Below are 26,456 nucleotides of genomic sequence, written 5' to 3'. Positions count from 1 at the left end.
AGTTGTTTCAAATCTTAACCCTCCACTGAGGAGCTTCCTCAGCTGTTGCGGCTCTTTAGCAGACTCTGACTTAGACATGATGGCAGGGAGAAGAGAGACTTTAACCATGCTTCTTCAGCAGTATCCACGGGCAGAAAGGCTATGAAAGTATTTTAAGCAAATAAATGTGTTACAAATATTTACAGAACACAAGAATTCTTAGTATTATCAGCGGGTGGTGAAAAATAAATAGACATGTGATAATTTCATTTGAATAAAGAAAGCACAATAAATTATCCCATGAAAAAGTTGAAGAAACAAAAATATTAACTGTCAAAACTTACTAAGATTGAGTGATAAAACTGATGTTTTTTCTTGGTAACTTTGCGATAGTTTATTCTGGGTAATTTCTATCGAGATACACTATAAAAGTTTGATTTTATTTATAATTTTTATGATACCCTCTTCCCCCACACACTTTCTGGATGAAAACAGCCTGAACTTCTATCATGTTTTCTTTCAAGGAAATGTTTAGTACAGACATACACAAAATAAATAAAACTTAAACCTACTTTAATAAGCTTCTGTAACGCACAGATTCCATATACACACGTACATGCACATGTGTATAATTCTACATTGTGTGTGTGTATATATATATCTGTGCTAACTTACATACAAACATATCAACTGTGATTACCAATACTGAGATGATATGAGATCGTGTATGAACATGACCATCTAATGACTGAAGACCTTGGTCTAGGAAAACATCTCTTTACTAAAAATTATTATATTTAATTCAATAATGAAAAACAATAATAATTATTTTCTACTATTTGTAATAGCTTTTGTCCTTTTTGAAACTGTAGGATGTTTTTAAATATTTGAAAAGTTCTCAAAATCTTTCACAAACAGCAGTTTTTTTTACACATTACAATTCTAAACAAAGAAATATATGCAGATTGTACATTCTAATTACTATTGGTCTCAAATGGATGCCAATCTATACTGTGAAAATATAATGGAAATTTGCCTTAACTTTGCATATTAGGGTGATGATAATAGACAATCACTACATATCAAATACTCTACTCCTCTAGATTCTGAAATTCTTTTTTCAACCCATTGTATTGTGAAAGTTCCAATACTGATACACTGGGAGGAGAAATTTTCTAGAGTGAGGAACAGTTCTTAGAAGTTTTATTATTATATATGATATGTGCAAAAAATGTATAATGTATATTAGCTATAATCGGTCTACATACATTTACTGAACAATTACTGATGCCTAATAGATGTGTCAAACCGAATATATTCTAACTAAATTCCTGGTCTTCCCCTAAAAACTTGCTCTACCACACTGCAAATAGTAGTAATTCTATCCTTTCAGTTAGTCATAAAATCTTGGAGTTACCCTTGATTTCTCTGTTTCTCTCAAAAAATCCTGTTATCTTCAAATATTTCCGAAATCCTACCACTTCCCACCACCTCTGCTGCTTGTCGAAGCCATCATCATCTCTAACTCGTATCCTTGTTCCCCTTACAGTCTAATCTCAACCTAGCAGCCAGTGTTATCCCCCTAAGTATAGATCATGCCATCTCTTAGTTCACATGTCCAAGAGCGCCCCATCTTACAAGAGTCAAGGCCAGCCTCTTCACAATGCCTGTGAGGCCCATCACACTAGCTCCCTGCTATTTCTTTGACCTATTCTTCAGCTCCAGCCACTCTGGCTCCTTCTTGGTTAATGACAACATCAGGAATTGCATTGGCTCTTCCTGATTCCAGGAATATTCTTTCTCCATATGTCTGGTGGCTTGTCCCTCCTGTCTTTCCAATCTTTACTTGCATGTAACCTTCACAGAGAGGCCTGCACTGACCACCATACTGAAGCTTGCAAACCAAACCCTGGCATTATTGTTCCCCTTCCCTTCTTGATTTTTGTCTGTAACACTAATAAACTTCTAACCTATAATACAGTTTACCTATTTCCCCTCACTAGAAAATCCATGAGGGAAGGAATTTGTTTATTTCTTTAGCCCAAGTCCCTTGAGGTGTGGCTTACATACAATGAAAATTTGTTGAGTGAATGAAAGAATATGTGCTATTCACTATAATTAAAGTACCCAGGAAGCCGATAGTGAACGGGACACATGCCTCCTGCTTAATGGAGTTTACAGGCTATTGCACTAGTTGTAGCACTTAAAATTTGAAGATATATTTAAATTGCATATATTCCAACTTCAACATTTTATAGATCAAGAAACTGAGGCCCAGTTAGGTTATGGAACTTTTTAATAACCCTAGAGGTTTGGGAATTCAATTATCTGATTCATAATTCAGCAGTGTTTTTACTACATACTGCGCTTAACAATTACCTTTTATCATAGTTTGTAATCAAAGTACAACAGGTGTTATAAAAATTAAATATAAGACATATGGGGAAAAGCCAATGCACAATATTATAAATTATATTATTTATGCTGCTGAATAAGTGGTATAAACAAATAATGCAGCCGGGTGCAGTGATGCATACCTGTAGTCCCAACTACTCTGGACATGAAATGGGAAGATCTCTTGAGCATGAGTTCAAATTCAATCTGAGTAACATAGCAAGACTTCATCTCTTTAGAGCAAAAACAACAACAACAATAAACAACAAATGATGCTGGAGTAGTTCGGAAATCTCTGTGCTCTAGAATTATTGTGGCATAATTCAGTGAACTGAAAGATGAGTGAACCAAAAATAATGAAATGAGGTATAATATAACCAAAGGTGTAGAAGTAGAGTAGATATAGTTTGGGGAGAGGACAGAGGAGAGTGAGACGCTCCCTTGAATTAATTTAAGTCTTTAATTTAAGTCTTTAGGCTTTAGTGAATTGAAATCCTTCCAGAGATTACACATTGAAGATGTGATCAAAGATGAACTCAAGATGTCATCATGGAAATCAGGTGAGAAAATGTTCTTTCAATTTTCAAAAAGATAAAAATTGTGGGTGACAGAAATAAAAATATTGAATAAACTAGCTAAACAAATCTTCCATGAGCAATTAGTGGCAGAATTGGCAGTTATAAGGAGTTAGCATAGGTTTAATGATAATAAGACTTGTTATAATGGTTTGACATTGCATCCTTTTTTTTTTTTTAACCTCCCACCTTTTTTTATTTTAATTTTAATTTTATTATTATTATTATTATACTTTAAGTTCTAGGGTACATGTGGATAACGTGCAGGTTTGTTACATATGTATACTTGTGCCATGTTGGTGTGCTGCACCCGTCAACTCGTCAGCACCCATCAGCTCGTCATTTACATCAGGCATTGCATCTTAAAGTTAGTATGGCCGAGGTAGGTGGATCACCTGAGGTCAGAAGTTTGAGACTAGCCTGGCCAAGATGGTGAAACCCCATCTCTACTAAAAACACAAAAATTAGCAAGGCATGGTGGCAGACACCTGTAATCCCAGATACTCAGGAGGCTGAGGCAGGAAAATCACTTGAACCCAGGAGGCAGAGGTTGCAGTGAGTTGAGATCACACCATTGCACTCCAGCCTGGGTGACAAGAGTGAAACTCTGTCTCGGAAAAAAAAAAAAAAAGTTAGTATGACAGTGCCCATGTTTGTTATGTGTGTATTTGTTTGTGTATGGTATGTGCATGCACATTTGTATGAATTTGAGAAAGGTATTTGATGAAGCTTCATTTGTTGTAGGCCATATGGAGTAAAATAATCACCACATTTTGCTGGTTCATAGCTGGCTGAACATTTATACCCCAATTATTGATTAATGAATAGGTTTCAACTTAGAATAGTCTTTATTGCAGCAAGTTTTCTACTTCATCTCATTTACATTTTCCTTTTTAACATTTGTGTCAATGACCTGAATGTAGATCAAAATAAAGCACAGTTATGAAATTTGAGGCTGAGGCTATATAATATGGCTATTTAAATATGAGATGACAGAATCAAGGTTTCAATGACATTGAGCAGAAATGATAATCATAATTTTAATTACCACATTTTGGAGTGCCTATTATGTGCTGAATAGGCACCTTTATACACTGCATCTCACTTGATTATTACAACTACCCAGCAAAGTAGATGTTATCCTCATTTATACATAAGAAATATAAAAATTAAATCACATACTCAGTGGTTGAGAAACAATTTTTATCTCGGCTCTGTCTTACTCAAGAGCTCATGCTATACCATTCCTATGCTGAAGTTTATACAATTTATGAGTAGGAAATTTAATAGAGATACATGCAAACCTCTACACTGAGATACCGAGTCATTTTCCTGAGTGTGGAAAGGGGCAACTTGAATTTAAAATACCTATTTTCTAATAGAAGATTTTTTTATATGAGTGAAGGATTTTATTCAGCTGCTAATAAAGCTAATATAATCTTAAATTTTAGGTTGCATTGAAAGTTTCAGACCAAAAGGATATTTGTCCCATTCTGTTCCTCTTTGGTCAGATCATATCTAGACTACTATGTTTAGTATGTCCTGTGGCTCGTAAAGAAGTATATGGACAAACTAATGAGACTCTTATGGAGCATGAATAATTACGACCACAGGACCTTTATCACATTATTTATTTATTTATTGTTATTTTTAAAGTGAGTTCTTACAGAAAATGTCCTAAATTTCTGTTTGGAAGATACTTATAACAACAGATGACCTAATCTTACAAATGAATATTTCTAAATCCAGACAGTTAGCAGATATACAAGATTTGAACTCATGCACGCTTACTGGATAGACCGGATCGCCGAATGGCTCTACAAAGCAACTTTAAGTACTTCTGGATAAAGCGAAATAACAATACAATAAACCACTTAGGACTACCACACTGAGAAAATGTAGCTCCAATAAAAGCTTTCACAGAGGAAAATATAATTAGGGTTTCTACCTATTTATAAGCATTATAGGATATATTTATAAGCACATGTATTCGTGCAAATAAAGAGTGTACTTTTTCTGTAAGTTCCTCCATTACTAAAGGTGCCATAACACATTTTATAGTCACCAGGTGAGAGTGGGAGGATAGTATAAAGCACGCCAGTCATTGCAGCGTATCGTGCAGAGGTAACTAGACTGACTTACATGGAAAATGACACTGCTGATCATCACATTCTGTTAGACTTTGAGACAGTTCATTTAGCCTTTGACGTTTTGGGTATATTAACTTCAATTTGGGCTTTCAAACCAGTTCCAACTGATTTGACAGGAGCAGAAGAGACTTCTGCTTTCCATTTAAAGACTGTGATCAAAGAAATCATGACTGAGATTTTTTTTTTTTTTTTTTTATTTGCAACACTGGTTTTCTTGAGTGCCTTCAGCTATGATCTGGTGCATTTATTGTTCTTTGAGGAAGAGTAAGGTAAGACTAATTTAACACAAATACCTGCAGCTGGAATACAAAGAGGGTTCACTGTGTCATCTCAGGAATTTTCCTCAATTAAGAGGGAGGGAAGCAATGAAAATTGATGTTCCCATAAATATACTGGTTTTCTTTCCATCGAATAAATTTGGAAACTCTGCCAATTGGAAAAAAGATTTTAATCGATGTCAGTTTTGTTACTCAGTTATTCTAGCAAAGGTCATAAAGGGAAAAGTCATAAATATTTCCACAAATACAGCAAAGACCATCAAGATTACTTTATTTAGGTCACATTAATGCTTTGTGCTAATGACCATAAAGTATTTTTCATTTAGCTGCTAGTCAACACTGCTAACGAACGTATTTCAGATCTCCTTCAGGTAAGATTGCCGTGAGTGACACTTTAGAATCTATGAATTAAGAACATGCTCACTGAGGAGAAACGCTCCCTTAAAAAAAAATTACTTCTCTTCAATATCCTTCCTCCACATAAATACCAAGGACATTAATAATATTATTGTCAATGCAAGAAAGAGATTAAGCTATATTTATCAGTTTAGCATTCTTAGGTCACTTATATTTCTGGAACTCGAATATCAAGCATCTATACTCTAGGATAAGTTTAGTGCAAAGTTTTCAAGCAGGTTAATTGATGTACTGATTGACAAATCTTTACATTGCTCAATTTACTGGCTCAGGAATTTAGTGCTAACTACAACAGAATAATTAGAATGTCATTTTAAAGTTTATTATTGGTCAGGCGTGGTGGCTCATGCTTGTAATCCTAGTACTTTGGAAGGCCACGGCAGGCAGATTGCTTGAGATTAAGAGCTCAAGACTAGCCTGGCCAACATGATGAAAACCCATCTCTACTAAAAATACAAAAATTAGCCAGGTGTGGTGGCACACATTTATAGTCCTACCTACTCAGGAGGCTGAAGAAGGAGAATCGCTTGACGCTGGGAGGCTGAGGTTGCAGTGAGCTGAGATCCGGCCATTGCACTCCAGCCCGGGCGACAGAGCAAGACTCCCTCTCAAAAAAAAAAAAAAAAGTTTTTTATTGATAACTATATCCTCTCTTTGGGCACTCCAGAGGCTATGAAGACCAATTATATCACAAAACAAAAAATAACAAAAATGAGAAAAAGAATGCAAATTTCAACTTTGAAGAGAAATCTAGCCTGAACAGATTGACTACATTATTCAAACTTGATTGTGGCTGAAAGTCCAATTTAATCAAAAGCACTGGATCTTTTGCTTATGTCAGTGCTTAATTTCGACAATTTGCTGTGTAAAGCAGAGAAAATCAAAATAGTGACAACTGTTTCATGTGGATATAGTGTGGGTCAGTAGCCCCTCAACGAAGACTTGGAGGAAGTGGTTTCCTAAGTGAGGAAACAAATTATTGTCTGGGAATATGCATTCAGATGTATACACTCAAAATAAAAGCCAAATTTCAATATCTTTTCTACCAACAGGAAAAAGTCATGATAAGATTTTCATGAGGAAGGAGAAAATAGAACATTAATTTGAAGCCTCTTGTAGGCATCCTGGCAAGAGATGATGAGAATCTAAAGTAAATCAAGCAGGAGTTTGGGGAAAAGGTGGAAGGGATAATTTTGAGTTATGTGCAACTCAAAACACTAGCTACAATAGAATATCAGTTTTAAGTTTATTATCGATAACTTTATCCTAAAATCCATAGATTTTAGTGGCTGAATATAGAAAATGAGAGAAATAAGAGTCACAGATACCACTAGGCTTCTAGATTGGAGGCATTGTTTTGAAGAACAAGGCTAAATGACAGCAGAAACTATCGGAAATCAGAATTTATTATACATCTGTATTAATAAGACAGTATAGAATTTTATTAGCACAAAGAAAGACAAATCGAATATAATAACTAGAGACTTCAAAAATAGGCCCATATTTACACAATCACCTGATTTACAATTTATAACCAAAGTTCCATCATAAAACATTAAGGAAATAATGTCTTCTCAGTAAATAGTGAGGAGTTTACTCAGTATCAGTATAGAAAAAAAAAAAATAAACTTTCAACCCTATCTTTCACTTCACACAAAAATCAGTTTAGTTGGATGGTAGAAAAAGGGTGAAAAATTAAAAAGATAAACACAGTTTCTATAAGGTAACAAGTATAATTCTTCATGTCTTTGTGGTAGGTAAAGATTTTGAAAAAACAAGAGACAGCAATAGCAATAAAGGAAGAAATTGATGAATTGTACTCAATAAAATTATGAACTTTCCTTCATCAAAAGACAGCATTAAGATAGAAAAAAATATATAGAATGGAAGAGATATTTGCTATAAAAATTTTTGAAACAGTGCTCATATTAAATAGAGAGAGAGAACTCATAAAATCAATTTTTAAAAGATAACAATATTTTAAAAGGTACAAAACTATTGAATACACACATTATTTTTCTTAAAAAGATATGTGAAAGTTCAGCTGGCTAGATTCCTTTTTAAATTATATTTCGGAGTATTTTAAACAGGTGCAGCCTGAAATGTTCAATAATATGTATTTTCTGCAAAATGTTAGTGATTCAAAGCTTGTTCTTTAACACAACTAAAAAAAGCGGCACCATCTTTATTATAGCAATGGTAATGTGAGTTCTAGAATGATTCGTTTTCTGCTTATTTATTAATAAAACTAGTGGCAAACTCCATAAATGTTAGTCGAAAATAATAGGTACATTTTATTGAATACTTATTAAATACAGAAAACTCTAATAAGAATTCTAGATCATTATCTCATTTCATGCAATTAATAAGCATGTAAGATTGGAATTAGTATTATTTCTCCTCTTTTATAGAAAAGGACATTGGAACTAAAGATGTTAAATAATTTTTCCAAAACCTAAGCACTAATGGGAGATGGAGTTAAATTCAAATTGCCAGCATGCCCCTGGACAACGTGCTCTTAAGCACTGTGCAATGCAGTAATGAGTTATGGTAAATTCCCTTTCACATTTTAGCAGATTTACCACTGCTTTTCCCTATCAGTGAATTCTAATGCAAACTTTCATTTGGCAATTTTTCTCACGTTAGAGATCCCCTGAAAGACAGGTCATTGAATAAAAGTATTTAGGATCAGTTACAAGATTTCTACTGACTGCAAGTGTTTGACAAGGAAAAATGCCATCAATACTTACAGATGCTTTTAACTGTAACCAAAGTACACTTACTGATGATATGTTTTTCAAGCAGAAACTGATAACAGGAGTGTAAGCTGAGGACACAATTTATTATTCCATTCGAAAGTGCTTATAAGTCAATGACTTTCAACTCGGAAATTAAAGGGGAAAGTAAGATTTAACTAAATGAGGCTTTTATTCTCTGATTAAGAAAGCAATGCTTACTAAAGAATATTTGGAAATACTGATAAATGTGAAGAAAAAAAGTAAAATTGCCCAAATTTATATATTAAAAATTCAGACAATTGGCACAATATATAAAATTGGATCAGGTTAAACTTAATTTTGAGCTATTTGCAACTAGTTGCTATTAAATGAATGTAAAGAATCAAAAACCTTCAATTTCAGTCTTGTGTAACTGATTTTATAGTATAGAGATTGACTTTAGTGTGGCTTAATACTAAAATTTATAGGCAAAAAGTAAAAGCAACTTGTCCCAGCTCTGGTTTAAATCAATTCTGTATTTTCTTAGACAGTTATTTAACTTCTCATACTTATTGGTATTTGTGATGGGGTAATACAAAACTTATTCTGTCAACTTCTCAAATTGATAATAAAAATCAATGAAATTTTAGGTGTCAAACTTTGCATAAGAGAATACTATCTAATTTCTGTATGTTTCACTTTTGCTCCTTTTTAGTATTACTATTACTAATACTCCCAAATAAAACACTCATTGCATTTCGTGTAAACTATTTAGGTAGTTTCTCACTTGTCCACTACCCTTCAGCTTAACTATTTAATGCACAGCCCATCATCCTGAGTGATACTCTTGCAAAAGAACAGTTTTAAGTCTGCCACTTCTATTAGTAGACAGTGATTACAGAAGTGCAGAACTACTGTAGCCTGCCTTCTTCATTTATTCCACAGGGTTGCTGTAAAACTTCATTCTATTTTGATGGCTTGCTTTCTTCCTTTAAACCTCTCATTCTCAAAAACTTGGGGAAGGGCCTTTATGGTTATCTTCACACAAAAGAAAATGGATGTAATGAATGAGGCCTTGCAACTTGCTCATCCTCTCCCCTCCTCTAAATGTCCATGGATTCCATTCTTACTTCAGAGGAAGCCATGTGTCTTCTCTCCGAAGTGTGAACTCCATGTAGGCACTCCAGCTCATCCCTCTTAATTTCCTGAGGTCCATGATTCACAAGTTCCATTTCATATTTTGTCTTCATACTTTCCCTTTCTATGATCCCTTTCCTTCTCTCTGTAAAATTGTTCAAGCTGCCTTCATCTTTTGAAAAGCTTACTTCAACCTTACCTTGCATTCAAACCACCATTATTTCTTTCCTTTGCTGACACATTACTTAAGCCAAGCCTCTAATTATTTTCCACTTATTCAGCTCCTTTTACTTTTCAACTAATTTCAATTTAGGTTTTTTATTAATTTGAAAATTGACTTTGATAAGATCACCAGTGAGCTAAAAATTATTAATCCAATGCCTCACTTCACTGCTCACTAGATAGACCCCTCTCTAGGATTTAACATTACTGATGTCATTCTTCAGACTCTTTCTTCCTTGGATTGATACAAAACTCATTTTTTCTGGTTTCCCTTCTATCTTTTGACTTGATTACTTATGCCTGTTTCATCATCATTCCTTAAAATGTTGATATTTTTCATGCAGCTCTAACTACCCATTTGCTCTTCATTTATATATGCTTCTCCTTTTGGTAACATATGCTACATATGTTGTCTATACTCTTATGATTTTCCCTTACGCCTAAGCGTTCATAGCTCTAACCACTACTTTCTCATGAAAGTTCTTCTCCCCTGCCTTTCCATACCACAATATGCTTGATTTGATGCTATCTATCTTTCAGAGTCTCACTCAAAACCCTCCATTATAGATGTTCCTTGCTTCTTTCCCTCCCTCCTGATTTGTGTATCCTATATTGTGTTTGTTGTGTCCTTGTGATACATTACTTTCTACCTTGCTTTATCTGCAGCGATGTGGAAATGTATGCTACCTGAGTACAATGTTCTTGTTTCTTTAGCTGCATATCAGTGCTTTTCACAGTCTTCTGTATAGTAATTTCTCAATAAGCATTTGTCGAATGTGTGAAAAATAAATATCAAAATTGCAAAATATCTTACAGATGATCAGATTTTGTTTTGATAGCAAATGGTCAGACTCAGGATGGGGCATCTTATAACTTAATCTTATCCTGTGCTCAAAAGAGCCTCATTAGTTCCTGAAATATTTTTTATTGAAGCATATAGATCCAACAGCTTTCATAAAATTTCTCTGATTGAGCAAAGTGTGCTGCCAGTGTTCCTCCTTCTCACCAAATTAAAAACTTCCCTTCTTTCTTCTGCAGAAATAATGAACAAAATAGATAGTACATGAGATCAGTATTATTTAATCCCTTTAGAAATATAGTTTTTACCACATATTTGACTTTCCTCATGTATGGTTTTCTGATACGTATACATAAAAACAAAAGGAACACAGGTATGGATCACGTGTGACTGGGAAATGTTCTTTAATTTCAAGAGCAGAAGAAAGACGAGCCAGTGTGAGTGAAGGAAGAGAAATGGGATCCCCTTTTGGGTTACTCAGTAATCCTGTGATAATATCAGTTCCTGTACACAAATATTTTAAAAATACATAGAGCAAGTGAGAGCTGTTTTTCTAATTTCATAGGCTTTTTGAAAAATTAGGGATGTTTGATTTTATAGAAATTAATTGCAGAATAATAATAGTAAGCTGAGCTAATTGAGCACCAGTGATTGCTGACTCTGCAGTTAGTTTTAGCAATACAAGTACAGGAGAAAGACTCTGAGGAGTGAAGCATCAAACACAATGAAAAAGTAAGATATAAGAAAGATGGTCAGGAGCACATGCCCTAATCTAAAACAGGTAAGTTAAAATTCAGAGGCTGTAGAAAGACAGTAATTTACTATTTCTGTAGAATGAATAAAAAGAATTGAGATTATATAAAGTTCTTACTAGAAGAACAGAAAATATTTTTCCAGAAACTATGACTGGGCAGAGGTTAGTTGATTCACTCATTCAACAGATATTTATTTACTGTTCTGTGTGCTAGACATTGTTTTATGTGCTCAGGATAGACCAGTGAATATAATAAACAAAGATCTCTGACCTCCTAGAGCTTATATTGTAATGGGAGAAAACAATAAGCAACGAGTATGATAATAAATAAGTAAATGATATGGTGTATTAGAAAGTGAAAGTGTTATGGGAAAATAAAGTAGTACAGTTTAAGAAGAATTAGGAGTTCTGTGCTGTATTAATGCAGTGGTCAGGGTAGATTCATTGGGGAAGTGAAGTTTGAGCAAAGACTTCAACTAAGTGAGATGGACAGCCAAGCTGTCATTGGATTGCCAGTCAGAATACATTTCCAAACCCCTGTGAGAAACGCAGGCATTAAATATGGTAGGAGATTTGGCCCAGGAAATGAGAAGACAGGATTCCTCTACTTACTTACATAGTTATGCTGCTGAAATCATTAAAATTCTATTAATTCTCAATTTCTTCATTTGTAAAAGAAGTATAGTATTATTAATCTCACAGTACAGAAAAAATAAAAAAGTTTTATATTTAATAAACTTTTAAAATTTAGAATTGATTTAGATTTACAGAAAACTTAGGAAGATAATAAAGAAAATTCCCATATATCCTACACCCAGTTTCCCCCGTTATTAATGTCTTACAATAACATATTTGCCACAATTAGCTGACCAATATTGATTCATTAATGTTAACCAAAGTCAATATTTTATTCAAATGTCCTTAGTTATTACCTAATCTTCTGTACAGGTTATTCCATCCAGGATACCATATTACATTCAGTTCATGTCCTCTGGGACTCTTGTTGGCTGTGAAATTTTTTCAGATATTCGTTGTTTTTCTTGACCTTGACAGTTCTGAGGAGTAATGGTCAGGTATTTTGTAGAATATCCCTCCACTGGCAATCATTTGATCTTTTCCTCATGATCCAACCAAACTTACAGGTTTTGGGGAAGAAGGTTACTGAGGTAAAGTGCCAGGCTCATCACATTGTGTCCAGGACACGTACTATCAACGTGACTTATAAGCTGTTGATGTTAATCTTGATCAGCTGACTGAGGTAGTGTTTGTCAGGTTTCTCCAAAAGCTTCACACTTAACCGTGAGTTTTACAGAGACCTAAAACTAAAATCTAGCCCCATGTTACTTGACGATATTTGTTGAATCCACCTCCTGGGCAAGGAAATCTACATCCATTAAATGTATATTCCTAGAATCTGTTTGTACTCTGTGCTGAAATGCATCAATTTCATAAAGCAACACAGCTCTCTCATAAAAGGAAGTAATTTATGAATTCTTTTCTCTCAGATAAATGTTGTGGGAAGAACAGGAGTTTTCAAATGTACTTCCTTGTAGCTATATACAAGCCTTTGGTCATATTTTCCTTCAATTATATTTTAACACAAAAAGAGTAAACTCCATATCTCTTTCAACTTGTAACATGTCAAATTTGTATGTTGCTTTGGAATGTAATTGTACTACCGTCCAGCAGTTCTGTGTGGGAATAGAAAATACATTTTCTAGTGACAAGAGCACATTTCAACTGAAGCAGCAAGTTGGTTATAAGGGCCCAGGTTATATTTCAGAAAATGAAAAGCAAGCAAATCAAACAGAAGGATAGGCAGGCCTTGCGGGCTATCCAAAGCCTTCATGTCTTTCTAATTTTACTTTCATGATTCCCACAGAGTAAATTATATTGCACAAAGTGAAATGGGGCCTTCTTTGTTCATACACTCATTCCTTTGTATATGTTTCAAAAGATGCCAGACCCAGATCAAGCCCAAATTTTAGTGCCACCCTGTCAACACCAATGACAAAAATGTTTGCATTGTACATTGCCATTTTTCTTTAAATGCAACTCATTTTCATCAAAAGCAGCCCTCAGAGGGCACAGAGTGCTAGCTTGGAGTGGTTCGTTACAGAATGTTTGGTTAATGATTTTAATCTGTAAAAGTGCAGCAAACAGCTCCTGTAGCTGCCCCTTTGTTGTGGACAGATCGGCTCTCCCTCCAGGGAGAGTCTGATCCTTGTCCAAACAGAGAAGCACATTTGTCCTTGGATTGTCCTTTACTGCCTCTGGTGCCCAGGGTCTCTTCTGTCCTACAGTCTCCTCATTAATCCAGAACTGTGATTTGGTGAGATGTTAACCCTGAGGCCTGGTGTGATTTTACATAACTTTGAAAAAATAAGATACATTCTAGACCAAAAGAGATACATTTCTAATTATGGAATATTAGAGGATTTTTTTGCTCAGGGGACATTGCCTCACATGTATCATACTATTAAACATAGTATGGCTCTGAGTAGCTGTAAACTATTTTATTACTGGAGACATTGTGACATTTAGCTTCATCTCTTATACCTGCTTTAATATTTTAGTATTATATTTAACCATCCCTCCCCTTTCCTCATAACTCAGTCAAAGACATCTTCACTGTAAACTTTATGGGATACTGGCTAGAAAAGGGAGAAAATGAGTAATATATACAGAAAAATATTTTTCTTTAATATTCCTTTTTAAATAGTGCATGGGATGCCTCTCTATATAATTAAAGTTTGCTATAAATGTTCACATATACCCCCCATTTCTAATCTGCCCAAATCTATGTTATTTATACCTATATTTAGTTAGCATTAATTCCTACATCTTTCTTCCTAGAATACTACATTTATCTTCCTTATTTATTTAACCCCTCTGGAATATCCTTTCTTAAACAAGTAATAAAACTCTTTGTATGGATCATGAAAGAGTCCCTACGAGTAAGTAGTTGAATTAGTTTGTCAGCAAACAACCGTGCTTACATGGGGAATAAAATACTAAATGCATGTTATCAGGAGTATGGGTGGTAATTACATAAGTCTCACGGCAAAGTCAATCTGATGCATGTTTAACAATGTCTATATTATTGTGTTGCATGATAAGCACAAATGAAAAAGTTAATCTAATGTCTATATTTAGTATTTCTTATGCTGAACCAAAGCATGTTTTTCTCACCTTTTTACATATTTTCCTGTTTTTGTAAATAACAGTCACTAAAATCTGAGCTCCCTGAAGGCACACATCCGCTTCACTGTGTGTCCTCTGGTCTTAGCACAATGTCTGCTCTATGACAGTTTCACAATCAATGTTGAATGAGTAAATCCATATATCTACCCAAACATTAAAGTTGACACTTGTCCGTGAAAAAAAAAATATATATATATATATACATATATATATATCTCCTTTCAGACTGTACTGGCATAATGACCAACTGAGATGACCACATACACTCAAACAATTCCAGAATTATTTTGTGTCCTACCCTATTTGTGTTTGACATTGGTCTATATCCAGCCCTACAGTCATGAAAAGCCACAGTCCATGCCATCCAGGAGTTAACAGTCTAGTGGAAAAAGTGGATAAGATACAAAACAATGTGGAATGCTGCATCATATATTGCCTGTGAGAGAATGAAAAGACTGGAAAATTATGCTTAGATTTTTGATTATCTTGAAAGAATTGGGTGTATCTTAGATCACTTTTAAACAGACAGTGACAGGAAACACTTATAAAAAGATAAGCAATCTAATACTTCAAAAGTCATAATTATATGTGCCTATAATTCTAGCCCAGGGCTGAGAATCTGGCCTGTTTTAACTCCATTTCTAACTTCTATTCCAGTGGTTTTCAACCTTATCTACTTATGAAAATCACCTGCAGAGCATATAAAAAATACTGAAGTCTAGGCCATGTATTTCTTCTGATTTTTTGGTATGGATTAGAGGCTAATGCATCATTTTTTAAAAAAGAAGTACCTCCCAGTTGATTCTAATATCCAGTCATGTTTGCAAATCATGATTCTGTTTTCTTCCTTTCATGACTTAGAAGAACTAGGCATCAGAAATTCAGATATGAGGCTACAAATGGATAGCTAATTTGGGGAGCTATAGTTTTATTGTGATATAGGAAGAAATAATCTGAGTTTGTAACTCATTCGGGTGCTGATTGGAGGCACGTCAGTGATGTTCTACCCTTCATTAACTTAGAAGGTCTCTCTCTTTTTTTTTTTTTTTTTTTTTTGAGGCAGGATCACCCAGGCTGGATTGCAGTGGCACAATCATGGCTCACTCAGTCTTGAACTCCTAGGCTCAAGTGATCCTCTCATCTCAGCTTTCTGAGTCTCTGGGATTATGGACATGTGCCACCATGGCTGGCTAATTAAATTTTTTTTTTTTTTTTTTGTAGAGACGTGATCTTGCTGTGTTTCCCAGGCTCCTCTCTAACTCCTGGCCTCAAGCAATCTTCTCACTTCTTGATAAAGACTCTTTAGTAGTACCAGGCAAGCCAGATCAAAATATTCCATTGATCTTTGATGTGATTTTGGAGAAAGGAGAGGGAAGGGAAAAGTGAGAGAAAAATATAAGTACTCTAGGGCTTGAAAGTGAAGGTGAGGAGTGGAATGAAAAGAGATGAAAGTTAAAGAAACTTGAAATTATAAATCTTTCTCTTCATTTTATCATATTATTAATAATACAGATCCTAGAGGAGTGGTATCAAAATGCCCTCTCCCGAACTCTGGAGAAACAATGATATTGAAGTGATAGATCTTTCTGTGAAAAGGAAGTACTACTATTACTTATTTATAATTTTATAATACAGATGTAATTATAAATCACAGGTTTATGGTTATACTTTCTATAATTCTATTCATAATTTTTATGTTTGTAATTCTATAATTTTGCTTATGACTTTTGCTTATAATTTTTACTTTGATTAAGTATTTGTGTTGTTTATTCAGTCACAGAAAAACAAATTACCCAATGTCTATTTCAGTCTGCAGTTACATTTCACACCCATACACAAACATGCCCACAAGTCTCTGAACTTTATGCTGTGATCTTGAGGGGATTTAGCATATCAATTCACACATGCCTTCTCGGTCCTCCTCAATGCCTGGGTTCTGACTGACTTTGTTGTTAACTTCATAATCATTTTGTTTCCTGAGTTGGGGCCTTTTTTTTGGACAAATATACATATTAAGAATTTCTGATGTCTCAATTGGGCAAGAACAATAGATAAAGCAAATTTGACTTCGAAATCAGAACAAGGATGATGGTAGAAGTTACTCTTTAAATCTTTGCAATAATTCTTTAAATATATTGGGGACAGACACACATTTTTGTGTAATTTAAACATATATTCATATTTAGAAAGAAAAAATGTTTAACTTGATAGCTTAACTTGACGGCTTCAATGGATAGAGGCTTATTTTCTTAAGTAATAAGATATTTGGAGCTGGATTCCAAGATGGCCACAACTACCCAAGGATCTCGTGTCTTCTAGTTTTCTGTTCTATCCTTTTTTAAAGCATGTAGCCTTTGTTCTCATCATCACAACATGGCTGCTGCTCCTGCAGGCATTGTGTCTACTTGCCTGGAACAAGTAGGTAAAGTAAGTGCGAAGGAGAAAAAATCAAAGTTATGTGACAGCTGAGTTCATCCCATTTATAAAGCTTTCCCAGGAGGCCCACTCAGAAATTTTCTTTTGTATTTCATTGCCATACCTTGATTATATGGCCACCTCTACCCATAAGAAATTCCAGTATGGATTAAGCTGGCCATCTTAATCCACCACCCAGTTTCTCTTCCCTACTAACCTTATCTAAGTTTTCTTTGTTTTTAAACTTTAATCTCTTTAATTTCTGGAATGAAATTTTAAAAATCAACTGAAGAGGTAAAGCTGAAACTCATTGATAAGAGTTGTTGATGTACATATGAGAAACCACAGGCTTATAGCAAGGTTCAGTAAGTATGAAGGGATCACTTAGGATTTAGAACGAAACAAATTAAGTTATCCTCTTAAAAGTACTGAAAGAATACTTCAAAACTGCAGACTTCTTAATAATTGAGTAACCATTTGATTTTGCCCTGCTCAGTTCTTTTTAAGAACTGTGCCATTAAATACTTTTTCTGGGGGGAAGAAAAAAAAACTCAGAGGAAAAAATGATGATTTTTCTCTTCAAACTGCCTTAGAAACTAGGCAGCAATTAATGTTGCCAGATTAACGTGGGGAGACATTTTGGTGGCACTGTTGCTATTCTTGAGTTATTAACTACCAGTATCACTACATAATGGAAAAGCATTGATATTAAGATTAATGAAGTTGTTACTTCATCCAAAAAAAATCAAGCAGAGGTGTTCTTTTCTGTGGATGTTCACTGGATTCATTTGTTAATCCTGATTAGAAGTATTTAAGTTATTAAGTGTGCCCATGTTATGCCTAAGTGATATGTACTAGCTTTGAATCTGATTAAGTTTTCTTCATAAATATTTAAATTTATATTAGGAATATCAATTTAGTTACTTGTTAGTGAGCCTTTCTTGGCACATGAATACATAAATACAAACAAACACAAACTGAAACCATTCTCTATTCTCCATAGTAAAATGGAAGAATCAGGTTCTGAAGGCAAAATTAAATATCTGTACCTTTGGTTTATGTCTTTTTATAGTAGCTGAATTGAACTGCATTTTTGTATGTGTTTGGACCATATAGGAATGAGTTTGCCTTACTAATTAGGATGCATACTGAGTGGAGAGTATAAATCAGTCCTTTTTTTTTTTTTTTTTTTTGAGACGGAGTTTCACTCTTGTTGCCCAGGCTGAGGTACAATGATGCCATCTCAGCTCACTGCAGCCTCTGCCTCCTGACTTCAAGTGATTCTCTTGCCTCAGCCTCCCAAGTAGCTGGGATTACAGGCACACACCACCACACCCGTCTAATTGTGTATTTTTAGTAGAGATGAGGTTTCACCATGTTGATCAGGCTGGACTCAAACTCCTGACCTCAGGTGAACCACCTGCACCGGCCTCCCAAAGTGCTGGGATTACAGGCATGAGCCACCATGCCTGGCCTAAATCAGTCTTGATTATTCACCAGTGATGATAACAAACACACATTCACTCACAAGCGATAATTATCCCAGAGAGGACTTAAATTTACTTTCTAGTTTCTCTGATTAAGATTAGAAAGTCCATTTCATTTTGATGTTAACTACAGCTGAAAAATTTAAATTGTTAAAAAGAAAAATACATACTATTTAATTCACACAAATTAAATTGTATTCATATGAATGGTTCAAGGTATTCTTTTTAGAAAATACATTTAAATTTTGATGGTTGGTTCTAATATGAATGTAGCAATATTTTGATGAGCATTCATATCTTGGTGAGGTACTGTGAGGAATGTTTATAAAAAGAGTTTTAGTTAATTTTTCACCTTGTATTTTGTGTTATGACCTTCACGTTTGAAGAAACCATGACAATTGCTGACAAAAATCCGCATAGTATTGTAATTTTATTGTCAGTAGAAATTACACATGAATTGTTTATATATTTTGAGGCAAGATATTCTTTGCTTGAGGGTCAAAGCTTTGATTATGACTGTATTCCTGTTAGTTTGCAGATGCACTTTCTGGTTCAGAAAAGTAATTTTTTTTGTCAGGATTGAAAAACTGTATTTTGGTCATACTGAATTGTTTACTGCTCTTATGGAATGAACTCCTCCTGGAATGAGTCATCAAATTAAATCGATAAGAACTGTTTTCTCTGAAAGTAGTTTTGCCACTGATTCTTCTGTGGGGAACAGTCCATGTTTAATTGACACACAATGTATCCATTAGGATTTTGATCTTGAAGCTATTTTTTTAAAAAAATACAAATAGCAATCTGCCTTTGAAACGCCTATCCCCTCCTTTTTAAAAATTATTTTATTTTATTTTGAGACAGGGTCTTGCTCTGTCACCTAGCCTGGAGTGCAGTGGTATTACATGGTTCACTTCAACCTCGAACTCCTGGGCTCAAGCAATCCTCCCTTTTTAGCCTCCCAAGTAAGTGGGACTGAAGGCACATGTCACCATGCCTGGCATTTTTTTTTAAGTAGAGATGAGGTCTCACTATATTGTTCAGGCTGGTCTCAAGCCCCTGGGACTCAAGCAATCCTCTGGCCTTGGCCTCGCAAAGTGCTGGGATTACAGGCGTAAGCCACTGTGCCCGGTCTCCTCCTCTTATGAGTGCCCTACTTCAATTATTGTGCCTGTGCTTTCTTGGGTTTAAATGTTATTGTTAGACAGTGGGCTTCTCTGTTTATATCAAAATTAGAAGAATTCTTTTCAAAGCAAATGTTTTACTTCAGGATCTAAAATAGGCTACTAAAATAGTTTTAGTTTCATAATTGCTATATTTTTTGTTTTCATAATTACTATAGAAATTTTATGTAAGAAAGTATAGAAGCTAGATGAGATCAGATTAGCAGTTTAATCAAAAGACTAGTCATTTTGACAAGGCTAACTATGAGAAAAAATAAGATGAATGACGTAAGGTGAACAAATCCCTTTAATAAAATAGATTTAGTTATCAGAGATTAGGAAAATAACCACATGTGAATAATGCCTTCATAACTGAGAGCAAATACTATATACTAACCAACTTACCTATTAATCATTTTTTATTTGATCCAAACCAAAGAAACATAATGTAGGGATAAGATAAAACCATCACCAGGATGGATCAAACATCCTGAGAATTCAAACTAGAATTAAAAGATGTCTAAAGATTCAGAAATATATTTATTTTCCAATTGTAATACTGCATTTATGAAGATGACATTTGGGGATCCTATCATGAAGTATATAGATATTGGCATGTGAATGAGAATTTTTGAAATTTTATAACATTAACATTGTGAAAGGCACTTAATGACAAACAAACCTTAAGGCCCAGCTTTGAGGAGTGTTGCTTTCTAAAACATTAATTGAATGAGGGCCATTCTTCAAAAGTGAAAGTGCAAATTGAACAAAGACTGCTCACAGGAACAGTAGTTGGTTAATACAGTATCAAAGCATGTAAAGATCTGGGAGATGAGGTGTTGAGTCCAGTGGTGGAAACCTGGGAGCCCCGACAATATAGGGTCTAGATAAAGACAGATACATGTAGATAAATAGATCTTAATAAAGTATAATAAACACTCTTTCTTGCTTTTCAAGAGTGATTGAACCTGATTTAGATATCTCTCAGCAAGGACCATGGACAGAAAAATAGCTAGAAAAAGTGGGAAGCTATACAAACTGAAAGCAGGCAGAATCACATGTCTCCTAGATGCATGATAATGCACAACCTCATTTGATTTACTTTCAAAAGATTTTTAACATTCATCAGAATTCCTCAATGGTTGCCCGTTACCACTTTGTCAATGCCAGATGCTTGTTCAGGGTCAGAAAGATATTGCTGAAATTCAGAATTTGATTTTTAGGGTGTATGTTGTTTCCAGGTGGATTTTTCTGTCTGTGTTTCTTGCTGAGAGTTATCTAAATCAGCTTCAATAACTCTTGATAAGCAAGAGAGACTGTCTGTTATACTTTTTTGAGATCTGTTTATCTACATGTATCTGTCTTTATCTAGACTCTATACCCTATAGCCTAGGAATGTAGCAGAATATACCATTCAGATACAAGCAAATATACCCTGTGATATTTGCACAATGATGAAATTGTCTAATGATGCATTTATCAGAATGTATCCCCCAGATTAAGTAATGCATGATGGTACATATACATTGTGAAATGTTTACCACTATGAAGCTAATAAACATATTCCTCATGTCATACAGTTACCATTTTTTCTGCATGCGGTGGGAACATTTAAGATCTATTCTTTTAGCACATTTTAAGTACGGAATAGAGTATTATTAATTATAGTCATCATGCTATATATTAGATCTCCAGAATTCGTTCATTCTGTATAACTGAAATTTATACTCTTGGGCCAACATTTACCCATTTTCCCCACCTTTTCTGTATCATAACAGAACTAAGCAGGAAGGGATCAGCCTTGGAATTTAGAACCACAGCTGTCAGGGCTATAAAACATGCAGTCTTAACTAAGGTTCAAAGATATTCTGCTGGCCCATCAGATACGAACAAGCCTACCAGGCAAAAGGAGGAGAGGAACTAATCGGAAGCTAGAAGGATAAAATAGGGTGATGAGCAGTTTTAGACAATCAGTCAGTGGTAGAATATAAGGGTGTAGGTACCAATGGATGTATTTTTCAAGATTTTTATATGTTTGCAATTTTCTCCTTAAGGTGACCATTGCTGCTTTCCTAATACGTTTAAGAACTTTTGGCTAAAACTATAGATGGGTCTATCTCCCCCAGGGCTTGATACCACTTCTCTGGTAGATTTTGACAGTACACTAGGGATAAATATTGAAATTCTGGCATGTGATTATAAGGCATTCTCCCAGAGAAAGGTCCACCATTTAGAACCTGAACTCCTACTCTACCAGAACCAGGTAAGTCAGTTAGCTATGTAACTGAAAATCAGAGGCTAAAAACTATCCCTAGAGAATATTCTCTCATTAGTCAACATAGCACACAAATGCAAGGATGAAATGAACAAACTTTAGGAATTAACATGATGCAATTTACTGTATCCTGAAAAATAGCTGATATTTTGATGTGAATCTGGATCCAGACACAGAGGATACATGCAACATTTTCTACAGGTACATAGATATTTTTCAGCATTTTCTACTCTGTGGTACAATGGAAGATTATGGAGTTCTTTGAAAGAACAGTTTTAAATTGCAAAAGCTATCCAGCTAACCATTTGGATCCTTCAAAAGGGAGCATGCAATTGTTGGAACAAATATTTCAGTGGTATCCACAGAAAACTAATAGTTCAGCTGAAAAATGTTCAGGTGCAATTAAACAGAACTTCTTCCTTCCAACAGCAAGACTGAGATGGAGTTTAGTTTCTGTTAAGCACTAACTGATGCTAATTATTTTCTCTTCTTTTTGAGTTAAGAAAAAGAGAAAAGTTATTTGGACATGAAACTATCTCTCCTACAAGAGGTAAATAACTTTTTTCTTAAGTTCTCTAAATGTAAAAGTCAGAGTATAGTGTAGTATATAGTACTGTCATTTCACAGTTTCTACTTCAACAAAAATATATGTGCTCCCTCAAATATAAAATATATTATCATATAATTTATACACACACAAACCTTACACTTACCTATCTTGATTCATACTAATAACAAGGATTTTCATTTGAATAGATGCTATACTGTTCTCCATCATATTTTCATTTCTCAACCTTAGATGTTTAATCTAGATGTTTTAAGTGAAAAGTACTACAAAAATTATTAGTCTATCAGTACACTTTCTGTATGACACAAGGAATAAATTGATCTACTGCATGGTTACTGGATGACTAAGTACTTTTCCATGTAGAGTAGGTAATTTTATGATATGATTACTATATTTTATGATATGTCATTTTATGTCATGTAACATTAATATAAATATATACATTACATTAAATATAAGCCTAAGGAGAGAAGTTTCCATAGGACAATGTCTTATTTCAGAAAGACTATATCCGTTAAAAAATATCTGAGATTAGGTTTATTTTTTTCACTCTTCAGGTATATTTTAAGATGTTTCTTTACTTTCATTTCAATTCCTGCTTTTCCCCTACCACCTCAACCCTACTTCCTTATGTTTTTCACTACCTATCACATATGAAAATTACACTAGGCGCTAGGAACAAAGACAATCAAAACAAAATTTCGGATCCCAAAAACCTTCAGTCTGGTGAATTAGACAGAAAAGGAAATTAATAGTTCATTAAAGAATAAGTTATAAGAGATAGGCACAGAGAGAGCTACGAAAACCAAAGCTTTCTGAAACACCTGACTCAGAGTATCAAGTGATGCTTGGCTGAGATTATACCAAAGTTACAGTAAGTATAAGTAGAAGATAACACAGCAAAAAATGAAGGAGTATATCCTCAAAAGAAAGGGAGTATTTTCAGTTTAATAAATGTGAGTTATTTGGTATGGCTGTAGTTCCACGAAAATATGTATTTTAATTAACAAGTCTCATTTTGGCCATCTGAGAATAGAGGCATTTCCAATGTGAACATCACTGCCAAGACAATCTCTTTGTATTGATTGAATCTACACATTCTTCTAATTTAAAGCAAGTTATTAAAAAGCTTCTTAGTCTACCCAAATATGGAATCATTATCTATTTTCACATTAGCAATTTTTAGGCATCCAAAAACTTTGCGATTGTTTTCATGATTCATACCTCCCCTCAGTCTTTTCAAGCACTATTCAAACTATTCTGAGAGAATAGTTTCTATTCTCTCAGAGAAGAGAAACTAAAGTGAAATGGTTTGTCCAAATCTATGTGGTAATTTAAGAAAGAAAATGGAATTAAATATACTATGGTCTCTTTATTTGGAGACTAATATATATCCCACTGAGTTTTATTTCCTGTTAGCTATTTTCTTTTTACCAATTATGCCTTGGTATACCTCATTAGTGATGAAGCAACCTGATCTGAAAAACATTTAAAACCTCAATAAAATTGTATATGTGGGTTTTCTCTTTCTAAGAGTTTCATTTAAACATCTTTTTGTCTTTTCAACGCTGGTATCTGATTAAATCAACCAAGGTTCTCTGGGGTCTCCTGAATTTGAGATTAGAAGACTATATCAACATATTTCACTATTGTTTCTTGATGTCACTAAGATATCATTTACAAAGAAGTATTGCAACATACTACTGACAACTAGGAATAGAATAAGAAAAAATCAGAAGAAATTCTATTGGTTCTTCAAAATCCACTCATGTGCTTCAACCTTAGAAGATACTCCATGGATCTGAGGACTTTCAGAAATAGAGCTAATTCTGTAGTCAAATTAATTTATCTCTGACATGTATTGCTTCTGACATCTGCACCAAAATGCACATTTATATTTTCTCTCCAGAATAGACACTGATCTGCTCAGGGATACTTTAATATAGAGAAATTGAATAGAAAAAATCTTTAATCATATTGCTTACTGCCCCAGCTGCCTTCTTCTCTCTCCCAGGATTGGAGAAATACCCCGTGAAAGAGGTTCAGCATGACAACCACCAGATTGAACCAGACTGCATTGTGCTTTAAATACCAGAGCTAATCTGAAACAATAAATTCACACACAGACATTTACATGGCCATAGAGAGTTGATAACAAGATTCCATTTGTATTTGCTTGAGAGTTGAAAGACTAGGAGCTACTTGAATACATTTGGAAAGTCCTTTGAAGTAGCTGTGTATAAGGTTAGTGAATTCTGCCACAGTTTCTCTTTTATTTCCATAATGGTGTACATATTCTGATGACACACACAGTGTCACATTTAATCTAGCTGCTAAGAAATTTAAAAACTAGTCTTAAAGATAGCAATTTAAAATCTGAACTCTGATTTATTTCTGTAGGCTTATCATACAGTACTCAATTTAAGAATGACTTGAGACAGAAAGGTATAGCATTCTGGTTAACACAACGTGTTTTGGAAACATACCTGATCTAATCTGATCAGGATTAGAAATGACCTGCCACATACTGGCTGTATGATGCTAGGCAAGTTTCTTTGTTCACCAGAGGCTCTATTTCCTCATCTATAAAATAGAAATAATAATAGGATACATGCTGTATATATAATAAATGAGTTAACTATATAAAGTATTTAATAAAACAATTGGCAAAAATCAAATGCCAAGGAAATGTAGCATTTTTTATCAGGCACAAATTTAATATAGATGGTAATAGTTACATTGTAGCATTTCGGGATAGACTTTTTGTTTCTCCTACACAAATTATTTTGGCTAAATAAATTAGATACATAAACCTTTTTAGTCACTAAGATACCATTTACAAAGAAGTGCTGCAACATATTATGAACAACATAATGGGTTGGCAGGAGAAATGGGCCTTTAAATGTATCTTCTGGATCAGTGTAGTTGATTATATAAGATGAATCTACTAACAGTTTTCTCACTTTTAGCCACTATCAGAGAGCCGCCTATGATCTTCCTTGTTTTTAACACTTTAATTTTTCAATCTCTTAGAGAGGATCATAAAGGCATTCCAGTTCCAGTCAATCTACTGAGTTTGGTTAATATGTACATAAATCATCAGCCATCAGTAAGGAAGGTGACTATTTGCAGGTAGAGCGAATCCATCATCAGGACTATGAAACAGCTGCTCCTTTTATAGAGGAAATAAAAGCAAATAGAGAAAACCTTAAGACTTAAAGATTTCTGTATTATCAAGTCCATGTGCTTTTACCTGTGTGATATTTGCAACTTTTGTTTTCTGATTCTTAGAATTATGGTAATATATGTATTAATCCTGCTACTTTGGCCTTTTGATTTTGGCATGATTTCATTCTTCTTGTAGAAAAAATAATCAATGTATCTCCACCTAGTTTGTTTCCTTAACAAACAGGGAATATACTTTTACTGCTCACCATGTTTAACAGGGAATATACTTTTACTGCTCACCATGATTGCAATCATTATATTAGTATTGAAAATACCAAAACAGTTAGTGACATACCTTTGGAAGAAATTAATAACCATGTAGGGGGAAGAATGGATTGCCAAGCCATATACTCAAGTTCAGAGTCTTTATTTATTACTGTTTAATTTGGGGAGAACTTTCAAAGAGATAAGCTTTAAAATCTGCACTGGAATTCAGAAAGTGACATGAGCCTGTCTCTGGGAAACAGAAATGAGATTGATGATATAATTTAGAAGTACAGCAGTGACATAAGCCATGTGCAAAACAAGGTAGGTGCTTACTTCATTCATGACCTTTGAAAATTTCTCAGTGATAGTGTGGGAGGCTTTTTTAGGAATGGAATTGGAACAATATGTGCCTCTTCCTACGAGTAAACTGTGAAATGAGTGTTTAAAATGATTTTTAATTACAATTTCTGAGCCCAGTACTTGAAGGTGC

General features: G+C 34.3%; 1 long non-coding RNA gene across 1 annotated transcript in view; it reads left to right on the top strand.

Moving 5' to 3' along the window:
* LOC108581846 overlaps window positions 1-26,456 on the top strand; it is a 214,548-nt gene that overhangs the window by 10,431 nt on the left and 177,661 nt on the right. The window contains exon 2 of the long non-coding RNA XR_002516620.2: window positions 2,843-2,933. This is a non-coding gene — a long non-coding RNA (uncharacterized LOC108581846). The remainder of the gene's footprint in view (window positions 1-2,842; window positions 2,934-26,456) is intronic.

The sequence above is a fragment of the Papio anubis genome, chromosome 14 (assembly GCF_008728515.1).
Source record: "Papio anubis isolate 15944 chromosome 14, Panubis1.0, whole genome shotgun sequence".
In the NCBI taxonomy this organism is placed as follows: domain Eukaryota; kingdom Metazoa; phylum Chordata; class Mammalia; order Primates; family Cercopithecidae; genus Papio; species Papio anubis.
Note: the sequence above shows the minus strand (reverse complement) of the source record. Positions and strands in the feature narration are given on the sequence as shown.